The 18,527-nt window shown below is 43.9% G+C and overlaps 1 protein-coding gene across 2 annotated transcripts in view; it reads left to right on the forward strand.

Moving 5' to 3' along the window:
• The first annotated feature begins 1,229 nt into the window (after nt 1-1,229).
• kiaa0513 (KIAA0513 ortholog) overlaps nt 1,230-18,527 on the forward strand; it is a 53,288-nt gene continuing 35,990 nt past the window's right edge. Inside the window, exon 1 of one of the 2 annotated variants that reach the window (XM_060923802.1) lies at nt 1,230-1,337. The gene's annotated coding sequence lies outside the window, so the exon portion shown is untranslated. Of the gene's footprint in view, nt 1,338-17,171; nt 17,197-18,527 lie in introns of those variants that run through there. The other variant, XM_060923803.1, reaches the window with a different exon arrangement.

Here is an 18,527-nt window from a genome sequence, read left to right on the forward strand (position 1 = left end):
CAACTGGTCTGGGCAATACAATCACAGGCCCCAGAGTCCATGCGGCTGCACCGCTGCGGCATATTCTGTGATGCAAATTGCCGCATTACGAGTCTTCGTTTCAGCCAGCATAATATGAACATAGTTAATGCAGTGCCAAGTTTTCCTTGTTAAATGTATACTTACATGGTGCTTGGTTAATTAATTGCAACTGATTGAACCAAGGGTGGCACGGTGGTGTAGTGGTTAGCGCTGTCGCCTCACAGCAAGAAGGTCCGGGTACGAGCTCCGTGGCCGGCGAGGGCCTTTCTGTGCAGAGTTTGCATGTTCTCCCTGTGTCCGCGTGGGTTTCCTCCAGGTGCTCCGGTTTCCCCCACAGTCCAAAGACATGCAGGTTAGGCTAATTAATGTCTCTAAATTGACCGTAGGTGTGAATGTGAGTGTGAATGGTTGTCTATGTCTATGTGTCAGCCCTGTGATGACCTGGTGACTTGTCCAGGGTGTACCCCGCCTCTTGCCCGTAGTCAGCTGGGATAGGCTCCAGCTTGCCTGCGACCCTGTAGAAGGATAAAGCGGCTAGAGATGAGAATGAGATGAGATGAGATGAGATGATTGAACCAAGGGCTGCACGGTGGTGTAGTGGTTAGCGCTGTCGCCTCACAGCAAGAAGGTCCGGGTTCGAGCCCCGTGGCCGGCGAGGGCCTTTCTGTGCGGAGTTTGCATGTTCTCCCTGTGTCCATGTGGGTTTCCTCCAGGTGCTCCGGTTTCCCCCACAGTCCAAAGACATGCAGGTTAGGTTAACTGGCGACTCTAAATTGACCGTAGGTGTGAATGAGAATGTGAATGGTTGTCTATGTGTCAGCCCTGTGATGACCTGGCGACTTGTCCAGGGTGTACCCCGCCTTTCGCCCGTAGTCAGCTGGGATAGGCTCCAGCTTGCCTGCGACCCTGTAGAAGGATAAAGCGGCTAGAGATAATGAGAATGAGATGAGATGATTGAACCAAATGATAAGACATAACTTGGTTTAAAATTTGGTTTCCCAGTGAAGCTGGTTTGGCATTGACTAGGAGACCAAATCTGGCCACTGTAACTATGTTCAAAAATGCCCTGGCTGGGACAGGGAGAAGGACAGGGAGGAGGAGTTGAGAAATAACTGCGTGGCATGGAAGGAAAACTCCTCACTCCCTCCTCAAACATCAAGGTAAACAAAAAATTAATGTGCAGGGTGCAAGATCGTCACGTGATTTCCTAGCGTCATCGGATTCCCGTCCTCACCGCGCATGCGTCTGCCTTGACTGTCGAGGCAAGTGTCGAAGGCTGCCCTGCAGACCGAACGCAGCTTCAGCTGGAGTCTCAGGTGAGTTCCGCCTGCGTGGGGAAGCGCACTGCATCGCGTACATACAAGCTTCTGTGTGTGTTGTTTGTTTTTATTCGGCATCAGTGTACATGTGAGGCTCAGCTGAGTGTTCAGAATGAGTGTGACAGCTGTGTCTCTGGCTCTCAACACCAGCAGGATGTTCACACACTAACCGCAGCGTCGCCTCGGAAACTCCTGTCATGTAGTGTTCGCTGTAAACACTGCGGCTCTGCTTCAGGCTGCGTGCTAATGCTCTGCTGTTTACTGTTTACCCGTACAGTGTGTTGTTGTTTACTGGGAGGGAGCTTTCATTTTAGGCGAATCCGCATCTTGAATGAGTTTTTACTTACAGAGCAAACATAAACTCGCCTTTAACACAGCTGTGAATTTCTACTATTAATCATTATTCGTTTATATTTTGTTGCCATGACTAACACCTGCTTGTTTCACTCGAGCTGTTTTATCTTCTAAGGAATGATGGGCGGGGCTTCCAGCATTCTGGGCGTGTCCTACTCGTTTCCGTCCACCTATTCTGTGGAAGCAAAAGCGAGTTCAACACAAACCTTTGAATTCATAAATAACTACAGTGCCACTGAATTTACCATACTTGACAACTTTTCAAAATTCTCATGGGGGAGAAGGACATTTTCAGTTGCCCGAGGGTCTGATGTGCGGTTGAAATGATAAAACCAGTGGATCCCAGTTAATCGCAAACCATTTGAAATGTATACAGTTAAAGAGGTTTTGAATTGTTGATCTCATACATTAGGGGTGGGTATCATACCTGTCAACTTTCATCTCATCTCATTATCTCTAGCCGCTTTATCCTTCTACAGGGTCGCAGGCGAGCTGGAGCCTATCCCAGCTGACTACGGGCGAAAGGCGGGGTACACCCTGGACAAGTCGCCAGGTCATCACAGGGCTGACACATAGACACAGACAACCATTCACACTCACATTCACACCTACGCTCAATTTAGAGTCACCAGTTAACCTAACCTGCATGTCTTTGGACTGTGGGGGAAACCGGAGCACCCGGAGGAAACCCACGCGGACATGGGGAGAACATGCAAACTCCGCACAGAAAGGCCCTCGCCGGCCCCAGGGCTCGAACCCAGGACCTTCTTGCTGTGAGGCGACAGCGCTAACCACTACACCACGGTGCCGCCCTGTCAACTTTGAGGTTTGAAAAAAAGGGATATTTCTCAGATTTTTAACTCAAAATAAGGGAAAATTTCGGAAAGTCATACCCTTTACCAAAAGTGGGTGTGTAGTTGAATGGGGGGCAATTTTCTATCTAGTATTTGTGATTTCCTGTACTCTGGTGCATGTTGGTGATAGCTAAGACCCAAACTCAATATGCTTATGGTTTATAGAGTGCATTTGTGAATAAACTATACATTTATTTTTATTTGCTTTCAGTGGTACCAGTTATTTCCCAAATTAAGGGCTAAAATACGTATCTTATGTTAAAATAAGAAAGGTCATTATGGTTTTACCATAGTCATGGCCTCGGAACGATAGATAGATAGATAGATAGATAGATAGATAGATAGAGTAATAAAGAGTAATATAAGATATTAAACCAAGAGTGATTTAAAATGGGTAAGTTTCAGATAGAAAATAAAATAGACAATGAGTGGATAAAACAGTTAATACACCAATTAGTTTACACTAGGCTATTTATGAGGTCTTAGCCAGGACATACTTAATGTAAACATGTGTAGCTTACCTTTGATTATTTGGGAGGCTTTCGTTTTCCCCATGGAAAATTTCTTTGCGATGGAAGAGTCTGGGAACATTCCAGCCACGCACTTGTTGAAATCATCAAAGAAAGAGAGGCTAATGTTTTTCTTAGCTATTAGCCTCGCCATCTTCACCTCAGACCTAATCAGTGTTGCCAGATACTGCTGACGTTTTCCAGCCCAAAATATGTTCAAAACCTGCCGAAATGCACTTGAAACCGCCCAACTTGAGCGGGAAACCGCCCAATCTGGCAACACTGGACCTAATCACTTGTTCAGCCTCGCCTCTGGACGTAGTTCTGTAATTACTGATGCCTGAGAGGGCGGGGACGTGAATTCATGGCCCGACTTCCTGCTGTAAACTCCTGTCAGAGGCGCGTCATGAATTCTGGACCTACTGACTTTTTTTATATTGTGAAAATACGGGACGTTTATATAATGTGAAAATACGGGATATTTTCGGGAAAATAAAAAAACGGGAAGACAGCAGGAAATAAGTCAAAATAAGGGATTTCCCGGGAAAAACGGGAGGGTTGACAGGTATGGTGGGTATTGCCAAGGACCTCACGATACGATACGCATCACGATACTTGAGTCACGATACGATACGCATCACGATACTTGAGTCGAGATACAATACGATATTGCGATATTCTACATAGTTCACTGAAAAATGTAAACTGCATTATGCATCTTAAAATCCGAGTTGTATGTACATCAGATGATAGTGATAATTCATGGGACAAACTGAGTCAAAACAATGTAATTCAAATTATCCATGCCATTTTATTGTAACTATACAAGCGCAAGTTACAACATATTTGCAGGAACAACACACTGTCTGGAACACATTGAAAAGTGCAGTGGGCATCTTAGTCTCCCTGAGCACAATTATGAAACAAAGTGCAGTGTGGGTCAGTGTCCACACACTGAAACTGAATTGAAACCTCAGTGAATCATGTTTCTTCTGAACTTTGAGTAAATACTCAAAATAAAATGCAGTGTCTCACACACACTGAAAATGCAAAATAAAGTGCAGCTTCTTGCCTTTGGCCTTAAATGACAAAATTAAGTTCACAGTTACAGTAAGTCACACGTCACTGAAGTAGACGGGAGGACTTTGGCGCTGTCCAGTGTAGTTTGCTTCGGGTCGGGTTTCGGTGGCTCCGGTTGAGCTAATATGTCGGGGTGGTGTCGTGCTAAGTAAGTTCGCAAGTTTGTTGTGTTACCTGAATATCTAATTGGAGCGAAACAGGTTTTGCAAAGTGCGTACTCTTTGTCCAGCTCACTGTTTTTTTTCTCCTTTCCTTTGGAATCCAAAGTGCCTCCAAACATCTGCCTTAAAGTTCGGCGGCGTCTCTAGGTTTACGTTAACAGCCATGCTTGCTTGTTTTTTTTCCTCACTGCAACCACCGTGAAAAAAAGAGAAGACGAAGAGTGCCTTGCAGTGAGGTAGCGGCACAGCTACACCTTGCGGAGCGGAGGTGCGGAAGTCGTACTGGATTTACAACCCGTCTGAAACATGATTTATTATTTGAAAAAATATCGATATTCAAATTTTGAATATCAATATTGAATCGGAAGACAAAGTATCGCGATATATCGCCGTATCGATATTTTTGTCCACCCCTATCATACATGTCAACCTTTGGTCAATCAAACCTGTATAACCAACCTCCAAAATCCGTATTTCCCTTATAAAATCCGTATAAGATGCAAATTAAAATAATTTACCTAAAATTTGAATGATAATTAACAATGATATATCCCAGTTACTTTTTATTCAATATTAATAACAATAAACCTTCAGAATGAATACAAAGCTCGTGTTTGACAAAAACACAAAGTGTCACTCTAATGTTCTGAATTGTACTCCATAACAGCTTTTTTAGCAGTCTGCACCAATACCTCACTAGGCTGCATGTCACAGCAAGTGTCTGTGTTGATCTTGCCGGAGTGCCCGTTCAGAATCTTTTCAGTCGCTACTGAAAGTCGCTCAGGTGGAAATACACTTTTCAGACAAAATGTTACTTCCCGGTTGGCGGGATTCTCACAATGCGGTGTGTGCATGATCAAAAGTGGAACGAAGTCTCGCTACCACAAGATAACACACGATTTCATAAGACTCTTTACTGGCTGTCAGTGCTTTCTGTGGTGTACAGTACGTTTGTAAATGTTATGCGCTCTTTTGTCATCATGGGAATTGATTATAGCTCTAAATAAATATTGAAGTTTTTTTAAAGAATCCGTATAACTTTATTTGTATGCCTGTATACTACGTTTATTGAATCAAATCCGTATAAAATACGGACATTCCGTATAGGTTGACATGTATGTGATCTTGTTCTATCAGTTACTCTAGGTTATAGGATTCATGTATCAGGCATGAGAGAGCTCAGAGTGAAACATCTGAAATAATACTCTTGTATTATTTCATACAGAGACCCACAGAAAATAACACAAGTGATGCTTTAGAAGAATCTTATCTCATCTCATTATCTGTAGCCGCTTTATCCTGTTCTACAGGGTCGCAGGCAAGCTGGAGCCTATCCCAGCTGACTATGGGCGAAAGGCGGGGTACACCCTGGACAAGTCGCCAGGTCATCACAGGGCTGACACATAGACACAGACAACCATTCACACTCACACCTACGGTCAATTTAGAGTCACCAGTTAACCTAACCTGCATGTCTTTGGACTGTGGGGGAAACCGGAGCACCCGGAGGAAACCCACGCGGACACGGGGAGAACATGCAAACTCCACACAGAAAGGCCCTCGCCAGCCACGGGGCTCGAACCCGGACCTTCTTGCTGTGAAGCGACAGCGCTAACCACTACACCACTGTGCCACCCAATACAGAGAACTATAATATCATATATAAATTAAATTTTAATAAGATTTAACCAAAATAGTAACAACTCAGTTAAATAAATGCTGCACTGTCTTAGTACTACTAAAATGCATCTCTCTCTCTCTAAACACTTTCCAACAGAATTTTTAAAAAGCACAAGAAATCCTATCCAAATCCTATCGGAATGCATCAAAAGAATTTGCTCATTTGCAAACTTTGACTGAAAGTTTTCAAACAATTTAAAAATGGCACTATAAATACAACCCCGATTCCAAAAAGTTGGGACAAGGTCCAAATTGTAAATAAAAACGGAATGCAATGATGTGGAAGTTTCAAAATTCCATATTTTATTCAGAATAGAACATAGATGACATATCAAATGTTTAAACTGAGAAAATGTATCATTTAAAGAGAAAAATTAGGTGATTTTAAATTTCATGACAACAACACATCTCAAAAAAGTTGGGACAAGACCGTGTTTCCCACTGTGAGACATCCCCTTTTCTCTTTACAACAGTCTGTAAACGTCTGGGGACTGAGGAGACAAGTTGCTCAAGTTTAGGGATAGGAATGTTAACCCATTCTTGTCTAATGTAGGATTCTAGTTGCTCAACTGTCTTAGGTCTTTTTTGTCGTATCTTCCGTTTTATGATGCGCCAAATGTTTTCTATGGGTGAAAGATCTGGACTGCAGGCTGGCCAGTTCAGGACCCGGACCCTTCTTCTACGCAGCCATGATGCTGTAATTGATGCAGTATGTGGTTTGGCATTGCCATGTTGGAAAATGCAAGGTCTTTCCTGAGACGTCGTCTGGATGGGAGCATATGTTGCTCTAGAACCTGGATATACCTTTCAGCATTGATGGTGTCTTTCCAGATGTGTAAGCTGCCCATGCCACATGCACTAATGCAACCCCATACCATCAGAGATGCAGGCTTCTGAACTGAGCGCTGATAACAACTTGGATCATCCTTCTCCTCTTTAGTCCGAATGACACGGCGTCCCTGATTTCCATAAAGAACTTCAAATTTTGATTCGTCTGACCACAGAACAGTTTTCCACTTTGCCACAGTCCATTTTAAATGAGCCTTGGCCCAGAGAAGATGTCTGCGCTTCTGGATCATGTTTAGATACGGCTTCTTCTTTGAACTATAGAGTTTTAGCTGGCAACAGCGGATGGCATGGTGAATTGTGTTCACAGATAATGTTCTCTGGAAATATTCCTGAGCCCATTTTGTGATTTCCAATACAAAAGCATGCCTGTATGTGATGCAGTGCCGTCTAAGGGCCCGAAGATCACGGGCACCCAGTATGGTTTTCCGGCCTTGACCCTTACGCACAGAGATTCTTCCAGATTCTCTGAATCTTTTGATATTATGCACTGTAGATGATATGTTCAAACTCTTTGCAATTTTACACTGTTGAACTCCTTTCTGATATTGCTCCACTATTTGTCGGCGCAGAATTAGGGGGATTGGTGATCCTCTTCCCATCTTTACTTCTGAGAGCCGCTGCCACTCCAAGATGCTCTTTTTATACCCAGTCATGTTAATGACCTATTGCCAGTTGACCTAATGAGTTGCAATTTGGTCCTCCAGCTGTTCCTTTTTTGTACCTTTAACTTTTCCAGCCTCTTATTGCCCCTGTCCCAACTTTTTTGAGATGTGTTGCTGTCATGAAATTTCAAATGAGCCAATATTTGGCATGAAATTTCAAAATGTCTCACTTTCGACATTTGATATGTTGTCTATGTTCTATTGTGAATACAATATCAGTTTTTGAGATTTGTAAATTATTGCATTCCATTTTTATTTACAATTTGTACTTTGTCCCAACTTTTTTGGAATCGGGGTTGTACTACCATACTATCAAAATATACTCCACAAAGAAATTCACTCGAATGCAAAATTTTAGTCCTACCATAAAACACTCACTAGTAATCTTTCACTTAAAACCTCAAAACTCTATCAAAATCAATCACTTTCCAGATAATTCACTTGTAAACTTTCACTTAAAACTTTCAAACATAAATTCAAAATAGCAGTCAGACACTACCACACTATTCAAATACACTCACCAAACAAATTCGATAGTTACGGCCACCCGACCCAGCATTAAAAATTTTCCAACTGAAATAAATTTGCGAAACCCAGATGTAAACATACAGACTTCTAAACGTTGACCTGTGCGGTCAGTGAATCGCTTACTTTGCAGAATGCGTTGGTCTGGCTGGTTGAACATTTGCTTATCCATGGAAATTCATTCTCCCATGCAACCTGGTATTTGCATTCATATTTTTGCCGTTTGGTATTGGGTTTAGTGGCCATGATCAATGACTGCTTGTAAAAAATGCCGGACAGACTGGGTGAATCCTACATTATGGAACTGGCTGTCGTTCTGTTAGTTGATTGGTTAAAAATCAGTTGACATCGGCAGTGTTTTGCATACAATTCTGATTGGACATAATTGGGAGTATTTTTAACTTGGCGGTAGGGATTTCCCAAAACCGGGAGATTATCCAGTTTTTAACAAATACGATCGGGAGGCAGGAGAAGGAGGCCAAAATCGGGAGCCTCCGGCCAAAATCGGGAGCCTCCGGCCAAAATCGGGAGCCTCCCGCCAAAATCGGGAGGGTTGGCAAGTATGTTTTATTACTGAATAGCAGTGATTTCAAAAACACACGTTTGTACTGAGTTGACGACTTTGAAATTCAAAGTTCTTTTATTTCATTCACTTTTTTTTTTTAAATATGAAGCATCTTGGTGGTTAGCACTGTCACCTCACAGCAAGAAGGTTCTGGGTTCGAATCCAGCGGCTGGTGAGGGCCTTTCTATGTGGAGTTTGCATGTTCTTCCCATGTCTGTGTGGGTTTCCTCCGGGTGCTCCGGTTTCCCCCACAGTCCAAAGACATGCAGGTTAAAGGGCATATTCACATACGTGAGTGTGAATGGTTGTCTGTGTCTCTGTGTCAGCCCTGTGATGACCTGGCGACTTGTCCAGGGTGTACCCTGCCTTTCGCCCGTAGTCAGCTGGGATAGGCTCCAGCTTGCCTGCAACCCTGTAGAACAGGATAAAGCGGCTAGAGATGAGATGAGATGCACTTTAAGGTAATTGGTGGCTCTAAATTGAATGTGAGTGTGAATGGTTGTTTGTGTCTCTGTGTCAGCCCTGTGATGACCTGGCGACTTGTCCAGGGTGTACCCTGCGTCTCACCCATAGTCAGCTGGGATAGGCTGCAGCTTGTCCGTGACCCTTTAGAACAGGATAAGCGGCTACAGGTAATGGATGAGATGGATGAAGCATATTGGACCTGTATGGTTGGTGGTGTAGTGTCACAGCAAGAAGGTTCTGGGTTCGAACCTGTGGGTTGACTGGGGCCTTTCTGTGTGGAGTTTGCATGTTCTCCCCATGTCTGCGTGGGTTTCCTTCTACGGTCTAAGGACATGCAGATTAGGTCAACTGGCTACTCTAATGCCGCTTTTCCACTACAAAAGCGGCTGAGTCGGGCTGAGCCATGCCGTGCTGAGTCGGGCTGAGCGGGACTGTTGGAGTTGCATTTCAACTACAACCGCGCTGAACCGTGCTGGCTGGAAGTGGGTGGACACATTGGGTGGAGTTAGCGAAAGTGGGTGGACGTCACGTGATGTCGTTAAGCAGCGCAAACAGTGACATCAGTGAGCTTTTAAGCGGTAGTCTCACGACCCGAATAGTAAACAATAAACATGGAGGACATGGAGTCGTTAGTGTTGCTGGTCTTGGTGCTGTGGCTTGTTGTCACCGACAACGCGGACAGATACTGGCAAAAGCGTATAGATGAGGCGAGGCGCATAAGGCTTCAGAAATTCTCGTAATTCGTAATTCTTCTCCTTCCGGGTTTGCGGTGTTTACAGATCCCAGCGTGCTCACGGGGCGTGTGTGGGCATGTGAGGACACTCCTACTCACCAATCAGTGCACAGGGGAGTGTCTGCTCACGCCCCCAACCTCACTCGGCTCGCTTTGGCTCGCTTCAGCCCTACTCCAAAACGGTGCGAGTTTTAGGGGCTAAGCAGGGCTGAAGCGAGCTGAGTCGTGCTGGTTTTTGGTAGTCGAAACGCGAGCCGTGTCGGGCTGAAGCGAGCTGAAGTGAGCTGAAAAAGGGTAGTGGAAAAGGGCCATAATGGCCCTTTTCCACTACCCTTTTTCAGCTCACTTCAGCTCGCTTCAGCCCGACACGGCTCGCGTTTCGACTACCTCAGAGCAGCACGACTCCGCTCGCTTCAGCCCTACTCGGCACCCAAAACTCGCACGGTTTTGGAATAGGGCTGAAGCGAGCCAAACCGAGCCGAGTGGGGCTAGGGGCGTGAGGAGACACTCCCCTGTGCACTGATTGGTGAGGAGGAGTGTCCTCACATGCCCACACACGCCCCGCGAGCACGCTGGGATCTGTAAACACCGTAAACCCGGAAGAAGAAGAATTATGAATTACGAGAACTTCTGAAGCCTTATGCGCCTCGCCTCATCTACACGCTCTTGCCAGTATCTGTTGGAGTTGTCGGTGACAACAAGCCACAGCACCAAGACCAGCAGCACTAACGACTCCATGTCCTCCATGTTTATTGTTTACTATCCGGGTCGTGAGACTACCGCTTAAAAATTCACTGATGTCACTGTTTGCGCCGCCTAACGAGACGTCCACCCACTTTCGCTAACTCCACCCAATGTGTCCACCCACTTCCAGCCAGCACGGTTCAGCGCGGTTGTAGTCGAAATGCAACTCCAACAGCCCCGCTCAGCCCGACTCAGCTCGACTCAGCACGGCACGGCTCAGCCCAACTCAGCCGTGTTGGTAGTGGAAAAGCGGCATAAATTCCCCATAGGTGTGAATGTGAGTGTGTCTTTCTGTGTGAGACTGGTGACCTGTCCAGTATGTACCCCACCTCTCACCCAATGTCAGCTGGGATAGGCTTCAGCTCACCCACGACCCGCAATGAATAAGCAGCATAGGTAATGAATGAATAAAGCACCTTTTATTGTGTTTTTTTTTTTTTTTTTTTTTTTAAGTGTTCATGAATCTGGATTTGATAATTCAGTTTTTAAGTATTCAAAACACTGGATTCAAGTTGTCTATTCTCGTGCTCTGATTCGACTAGTACCATTTAATTTGCAAAATCATTCACTCACCCAGTTTCAGTAACTGCTTTATCCTGGTCAGAATGTTGGGCATATAATCTAGTTAGACACTCTGGCCACTCCAAAGCAGGGCAAAATGGACTTCAATTCAGTTTTATTTGTATAGCGCTTTTAATAGTGGACATTGTCACAAAGCAGCTTTACAGAAATATAAGTTCCAGATATAAATTTTACCTATATGACTTTATAAATGTATCCCTAACGATCAGGTCAGAGGTGATAGTGGCAAGGAAAAACTCCTTGAGACGACATCAGGAAGAAACCTTGAGTGTCAGTTTTGCTACATCTTGTGTCTACGTTTGTTCTCGACAGCTAAAATCCTCCAGGTTTCTTTGATTAATATGTTGGTTACAAATGTCGGTTTAAGCCTGGCCCAAATGGTATTTCTGAACTAATTAAACTAGTTGAGATTGTCATAAACATTTACCAGGGTAGCTTTGAGTAGGAGAGTGCATGATGTCAAAACACCTGAGGGGGGGAAAAAAATCCCTTCCTTTCCACGTGTTCAGAGTCATCTCCCTTTCCTGTTTGGGAATTACTTGAGTAGCTTCACCATCAGTGCAGGAAGTGTGTTGTTTAACAGTTCTAGCCAACATACTCACTGAAATGAACTTCCCTCCCAGACTTAATCCCTTTGTCATTTATCTTAAATCTTATCCTCGGGTTGCTGCTCTGTGTGCCCAGCTATTGTAGTGTTTAGACTTAGCACCAAGCCCTGTTGCTACAGTGGTTTCTATTTCAAGGTTGTAGTTTGATAACTCATAAGTGAAAGATACATGAAATATGAAGGTTGGCTTCGGTCTTAAAATAAGAATAGAGGTTCCACATCACATACTGTACTTTCCACAGCTTTATGGCACCATATGATCCTTTTAAATGAGTTCTTCAGCAAAAGAATGATTTTATTTATTTATTTTACTACTTTAAGCCCACTTAAATTAAGGATCTGTGAGTACATGCTGTAAAGCATATGCATGTCGTAGAGAGTAAAAATGCATCAAAAAACACTCTTCACCCCTGAGACAGAATAATGCTGTGTTCGCACTTATACCGGTACGAAAGTGGTATAACTGTATCGATACAAAGTATACCGGTACAGTTTAGTGCATCTGTCCACACTAGCGAGAAATGTTTGCGGTTTTCTTTCACGGAAGTTGAAATGCGCGTGCGCGAAATGTTTCCGTGGTTACCGAGTAACTTCCTTCCGAGAATATGGCGGATGAAACAACGTGTGTGCGCTTTTTGTTGTCAATGTACAGTCTGTATTTCTGGTGGTCATTTATTCAGTCGAATCGTATAAAACGCGTGAGGCAGTTGAGAGAGAAACAAAGAAAACGAATCTCCCTTTCTCCCCCCTCACTTTTTCCCTCTTCCCCTCCCTTTCTCCCTCTTTCCTTCTCTTCCCCTCCCTTTCTCTCCCTTTTCCCCTCTTCCTCCCTCTTTCCCTCTCCCTTTCTCCCCCCTTTCTTTGCTCCATGTAGCTCCATGGTCGTTTTGAGCCATTTTGGCGTTTTATTTACTGCTGGAGGGCGGCACGGTGGTGTAGTGGTTAGCACTGTCGCCTCACAGCAAGAAGGTCCGGGTTCGAGCCCCGTGGCCGGCGAGGGCCTTTCTGTGCGGAGTTTGCATGTTCTCCCCGTGTCCGCGTGGGTTTCCTCCGGGTGCTCCGGTTTCCCCCACAGTCCAAAGACATGCAGGTTAGGTTAACTGGTGACTCTAAATTGACCGTAGGTGTGAATGTGAGTGTGAATGGTTGTCTGTGTCTATGTGTCAGCCCTGTGATGACCTGGCGACTTGTCCAGGGTGTACCCCGCCTTTCGCCCGTAGTCAGCTGGGATAGGCTCCAGCTTGCCTGCGACCCTGTAGAACAGGATAAAGCGGCTAGAGATAATGAGATGAGATGAGATTTACTGCTGGAAAGCACGGGCGTATTGTATGAATAACCCGGAAGAAGTAGGAATGGTTCATTGCGCTTACGCATTATATTTGTATCGATACAGAGCCGCTTCATCTGTCCACACTACAGTGAAGTGCTACAGTACCGATACTGTACTGGTACGAAACCCATACATTTGTGGGTTTCGTACAGATACAGTTATACTGCTACAGTACCGGTATAGTTGCTAGTGTGGACAGGTGTTGCGGTACGAAAGTAGTTTCGTATCGGTACAAAATTCCTAGTGTGGACAGGGTATATGTCTTGTTTTACAGCCAGCATTACACTGCACAGTTTTCAGCCTGTTTTTTGTTGTTGCAGGGGGGGGAAAAAATTTCCACATCATAAAAATTCTTCTTTGGTCATGAATTAAGATCAGTGGTTTTAGAACACATGATGTGACCTTCACCAGAGCAAGTGGAAGAAAACTTCGAGACATGGAGGTATGCACTAGAGAGAAGAGGAATGGAAGTCAGTAGGAGAAAGATGGCGTACATTTGCATGAATGAGGGTGAGGACAGTGGAATACAGCTACAAGGAATAGAGGAGTTCAAATATCTGGGGCCAACTGTACAAAGTAATGGCGAATGTGGAAGAGAAGTGAAGAAGAGCGTGCAAGCAGGTTGGAATGGCTGGAGGAGAGTGTCAGGAGTGATTTGTGACAGAAGGGTGCAAGCAAAAGTGAACAGGAAAGTGTACAAGACAGTGGTAAGAGCAGGTATGTTGTATGGTTTGGAGACAAAAAAGACGGGAGGCTGAACTGGAGGTAGCGGAGTTGGAGATGTTGGGAGTAACAAAGTTGAACAAGATTAGAAATGAGAATGTTAGAGGGGCAGCACATGTAGGACGGCTTGGAGACAAAGTGAGAGAGGCGAGAGTGAGATGGTTTGGACAGGTACAGAGGAGAGATCCAGGGTATATTGGGAAAAGAATGCTGAAGATGGTGTTGTCAGGTAGAAGGAAAAGAGGAAGACCAAAGATGAGATTTATGGATGTGGTGATGGAGGACGTGAAGATGGTTCGTATGACAGGAAAAAGATACGGAGGACAGGAGGAGATGGAGGGACATTATCCACTGTGGCGACCCTTAATGGGAACAGCCGCAAGAAGAAGAACTGCTTTGCGACAATGGTTATTGTTAAAAGCGCTATACAAATAAATAAGAAGAAGAATATGACCTTCGCCAGCAGGCAATTTAGTGCCACTGCAACCAAAGACAGTGAACAAGAAGTTCTGGCAGCTTGAATTTTATTTTATTTTTTTAAAAAAGCTAGACAGCCTTTTGATTTTATGAAAATCTGTGAAATTTAGTTCCCTCTCAAAGTTGTTCATTGTGATGTGTTTATTTCTGTAATATCTCAAAGAAAAAGCAGGCCATTCTGTGGCTGGGAAGTTATTGAATTTGAGGGGATTCCCTAGCAAATAATGTGCATGAAATCACTTGCTTCGCACAGTCGAACAGACAGAGGAAGTCCGTGTGTGCATGTGCAGGTTTATCTTCTTCTTCTTCTTTGGGGTTTTATGGCAGTTGGCATCTAGTGTTGCATTACTGCTATCTACAGGTTTACCTTGACCGTGCACTGACAGTTACATCATTTTGTTGCTAAACGAACAGCTGATCACACCGAGGTGCTCGCTGACCGCCGATATTTATTAGTTTGGCCCTGCGTTTCCTTTCCTTCACAACATAACGTCTTTTCTTCTAGTTTTCCGTTACTGTAGTCGGTCTTTCACGTTTACTCATGTCCTCCATTTTTCTCTTCTGTTTCAAAGTTGGATCCCACAATGCCTTGTGCGAACGGGAAAAGCCCACATGATGCATGGCATGGTATCTTGAATTGGGTCATGGTGAAGCAGGTAAAATAGCAGAGGGCTACATGGCCCTAAATTCATTAATTGTTCTATTTTAAAAAATAATAAAATTGGAAGTCTGTGATTCGAGTTCATTAGCTTTCTGTTCATTAAACAAAAATAATTGGGTGTCAAGGAAAATTATTTTTTGACCTAAACTTGAAAAATCTGAAAGGCAGTCTACCTTTAAAAGAAAATTTCAGTATTATCACTGCTCGGGGGCGGCACAGTGGTGTAGTGGTTAGCGCTGTCGCCTCACAGCAAGAAGGTTCTGGGTTCGAGCCCCGTGGCCGGCGAGGGCCTTTCTGTGCGGAATTTGCATGTTCTCCCCGTGTCCGCGTGGGTTTCCTCCGGGTGCTCCGGTTTCCCCCACAGTCCAAAGACATGCAGGTTAGGTTAATTGTGCTGTGTTCACACTTATACCGGTACGATAGTGGTATAACTGTATCGATACATAAAAGTATACCGGTACAGTTTAGTGCAACTGTCCACACGAGCGAGAAATGTTTGCGGTTTTCTTTCACGGTAGTTGAAATGCGCGTGCGCGAAATGTTTCCGTGGTTACCGAGTAACTTCCTTCCGAGAATATATGGCGGATTAGTTTAGCTGAATTAGTTGAGCTGCATATGAAAGAAGCGCAACAGCATGGGTTTGCTCTCTCTCTCTCTCTCTCTCTCTCTCTCTTTCACTCACTCACTCACTCACTCACACAAACACACACACAGAGAGTGCACTCATTTAAATAAAACCTAATAACTGTACACGACACAAACGTGTGAGAGTTTAAAGCCTGCCATGCCAATTGCTAGCCAAACTGATACCCTGTATCAGTGTGTGCGCTTTTTGTTGTCAGTGTACAGTCTGTATTTCTGGTGGTCATTTATTCAGTCGAATCGTATAAAACGCGTGAGGCAGTTGAGAAAGAAACAAAGAAAACGAATCTCCGTTCTTCACTATTTTATTCAGCGAAGACATCGATTGAGGTGTGTGACTTTGCGCATGTGCATTGTATTTGTATCGATACAGAACCGCTTCATCTGTGCACGCTACAGTACCGATACTGTACCGGTACGAAACCCATACATTTGTGGGTTTCGTACCGATACAGTTATACTGCTACAGTACCGGTATAGTTGCTAGTGTGGGCAGGTGTTGCGGTACGAAAGTAGTTGCATATCGGTACAAAATCCCTAGTGTGGACAGGGTACTGGTGACTCTAAATTGACCGTAGGTGTGAATGTGAGTGTGAATGGTTATCTGTGTCTATGTGTCAGCCCTGTGATGACCTGGCGACTTGTCCAGGGTGTACCCCGCCTTTCGCCCGTAGTCAGCTGGGATAGACTCCAGCTTGCCTGCGACCCTGTAGAACAGGATAAAGCGGCTACAGATAATGAGATGAGATCACTGCTCAGATACTCGTTTAAAAAAAATAAATAAAAAATCCACCAATAGGCTGATGGTAATGGTGGCTACAGATGGTTTTAGCGATGGTGAAACATGAATGAACATGATAATAGACATAAAGTACTGTCTGTACTTATTACTTCAAGCTCACTTTGAGGAATGTTTCTGTTTATGCAATCCCACTTTCTGCTGGAGCCCAGATCACGCTGATTGATGACATAAGCAGAATGTAGTGATTTTGTTTAAACACAGGACTCTTCTTAGAGACTCTTCATTGTAAAGCTTCATCTGACATGGAGAACACATGTTATTGCACAGTCTGTTATAAATGTACTGGGATCATCCCATACAATCTCATCGGACATCTCTAATCAAGACGGTCTAATACGGCTTACCACAGAAGAAACGGCTGTTATTTTTGAAATGTACAGTTTATAACAAGTTTAATCAGAGCTTAAACACGATTAGTAATTGGTGCCAGATTGCCTTTGCTGCGTGCAGTCTTTTTACATCCTGTGTAAGGACGATCGCTTAAATCCATTCGGATTGCAGGAGGAATGATGGAGCAGCAATGCTGAACAGCAGCCCTCTCAGGTTTGGTGGAATGCTTCGGATTCCTATCCTTCATAACCGAGCTGACGCAAAGCTTTCTGTTTCAAAAAAGGAATTCGGCGTTAACATCCCATTCAACATGCACATCACCCAGCAAGGGCAATGAAAATGTGTTTCGGCAGTTACTTTGCATAACACGATCTGCAAAATAGCTGACTGACTGAAATGTCTTGCTTTTATGACAATCTGAAGATCAGAGTGATGAAATGAGTTGGATTTCCTCAAGGGAAGTGAATGAACATGTTGCATAACAGCGTACGTGTATCATCATCACACAAAATCTTTCTGTGGTAAGCAAATGTTCTCTTATTGCCTAGAACCACAGAGAAGTCACAATCAATGCATGGTGTTTTTTTTTTTTTTTTTTTTGCTGTACTTGAACATGAACCAGGTCTGTTTGATCAGCATTAGTACACGTTTCTATATCTTGTTTGTGAGCTGAATTTGAAATGCTAGTCTAATCTGCAGTCAGTATGGTAATGTAGAAAACAGCATTTTTGGAAATCTCTTATTTTCTAAGCCGTTTGAACCTTCTGACCTTGCTTGCTGCCGAGTACACAACCAATTTACCCCTCCCCCATCACCCCGAGGCTATTTCCTATCTTGTTCTCTGTGCACCCATCTATTCTCCCTGTCTTGCTCTGCTGCTCACCATCCATCAACCTTCTCCCTTTTGATCATCATTTTTTTTAGAACCCACAGATCTGGCACACACACAACCACTCCTACTCTCTAGCCTCTCATCTTCATAACTGGTAGTCATGGGGTGCACACATGGAGGCATTGATGGACAGAAGATGGAGAAAGTGTAGGATGGAGATGGAGGATTGGGGGTTACTGCAGGGTGTTTTCTGTACATGCTGTTGACTTTCTGTTTTTATAGAAGAAAGGGTTGTGTTAGGTTTACCCTGAGTAATTAATACAAACTAAAGCTGATACCATATTAGCTGCTTTTGCTCTGTGACCTTTTCTTTTGTGTGTGTGTGAGCCAAGTCACGCTTTAGCGCTGCATTACATAACCGTACTATCCCAGTGCCATCTTCATTTGCCTAGACAGTGTAAGGGGCGTGCTATTCATGACTCCAGTCTGAAGCTTAGAGGATATGATTATAGTTTAGCAGGTCTTAGTATTGTGTGTTTTTGTTTTGTTGTTGTTTAAATGTATAGTTGATGGATTGTTTTGGATCATAATAAATAGATAGGCCTATTGTATGACGCTGAATAAGACGTTGTAATCGTAAGTAAGGCCGTCTGAGAAAACCCAGATGTTACTTTGCCTGAATTCTTGCAAACAGCCAAAAAGGACAAATAATTGGTCAGAGTAGGGTGTTTGTTTATGGTTTTGAAGAAAACATATAAATATATTTCATCAAAATTGTGAAAAAGTTAGAGGGAAGAAGGAGCCAAGAAAGCAAAATTGGCCGTGCTCTCAAGGTGGAAGGGATGGCATACTCTCTCTCCAATTTTTTTCGAAGAACAGCCCAAAAAGAGCATATTCAGGAAACTCACCATCTCAGAATTTAATCACAATTTGTTATTATAGAGTCTAGGGATAGGAATAGAAAATTTTACTAACCTTGACCAGATTAACCCCTTCCCGGCCGGATGGGCCACGCCTAAA

Source organism: Neoarius graeffei, chromosome 6 (assembly GCF_027579695.1).
Source record: "Neoarius graeffei isolate fNeoGra1 chromosome 6, fNeoGra1.pri, whole genome shotgun sequence".
NCBI classification, from domain to species: domain Eukaryota; kingdom Metazoa; phylum Chordata; class Actinopteri; order Siluriformes; family Ariidae; genus Neoarius; species Neoarius graeffei.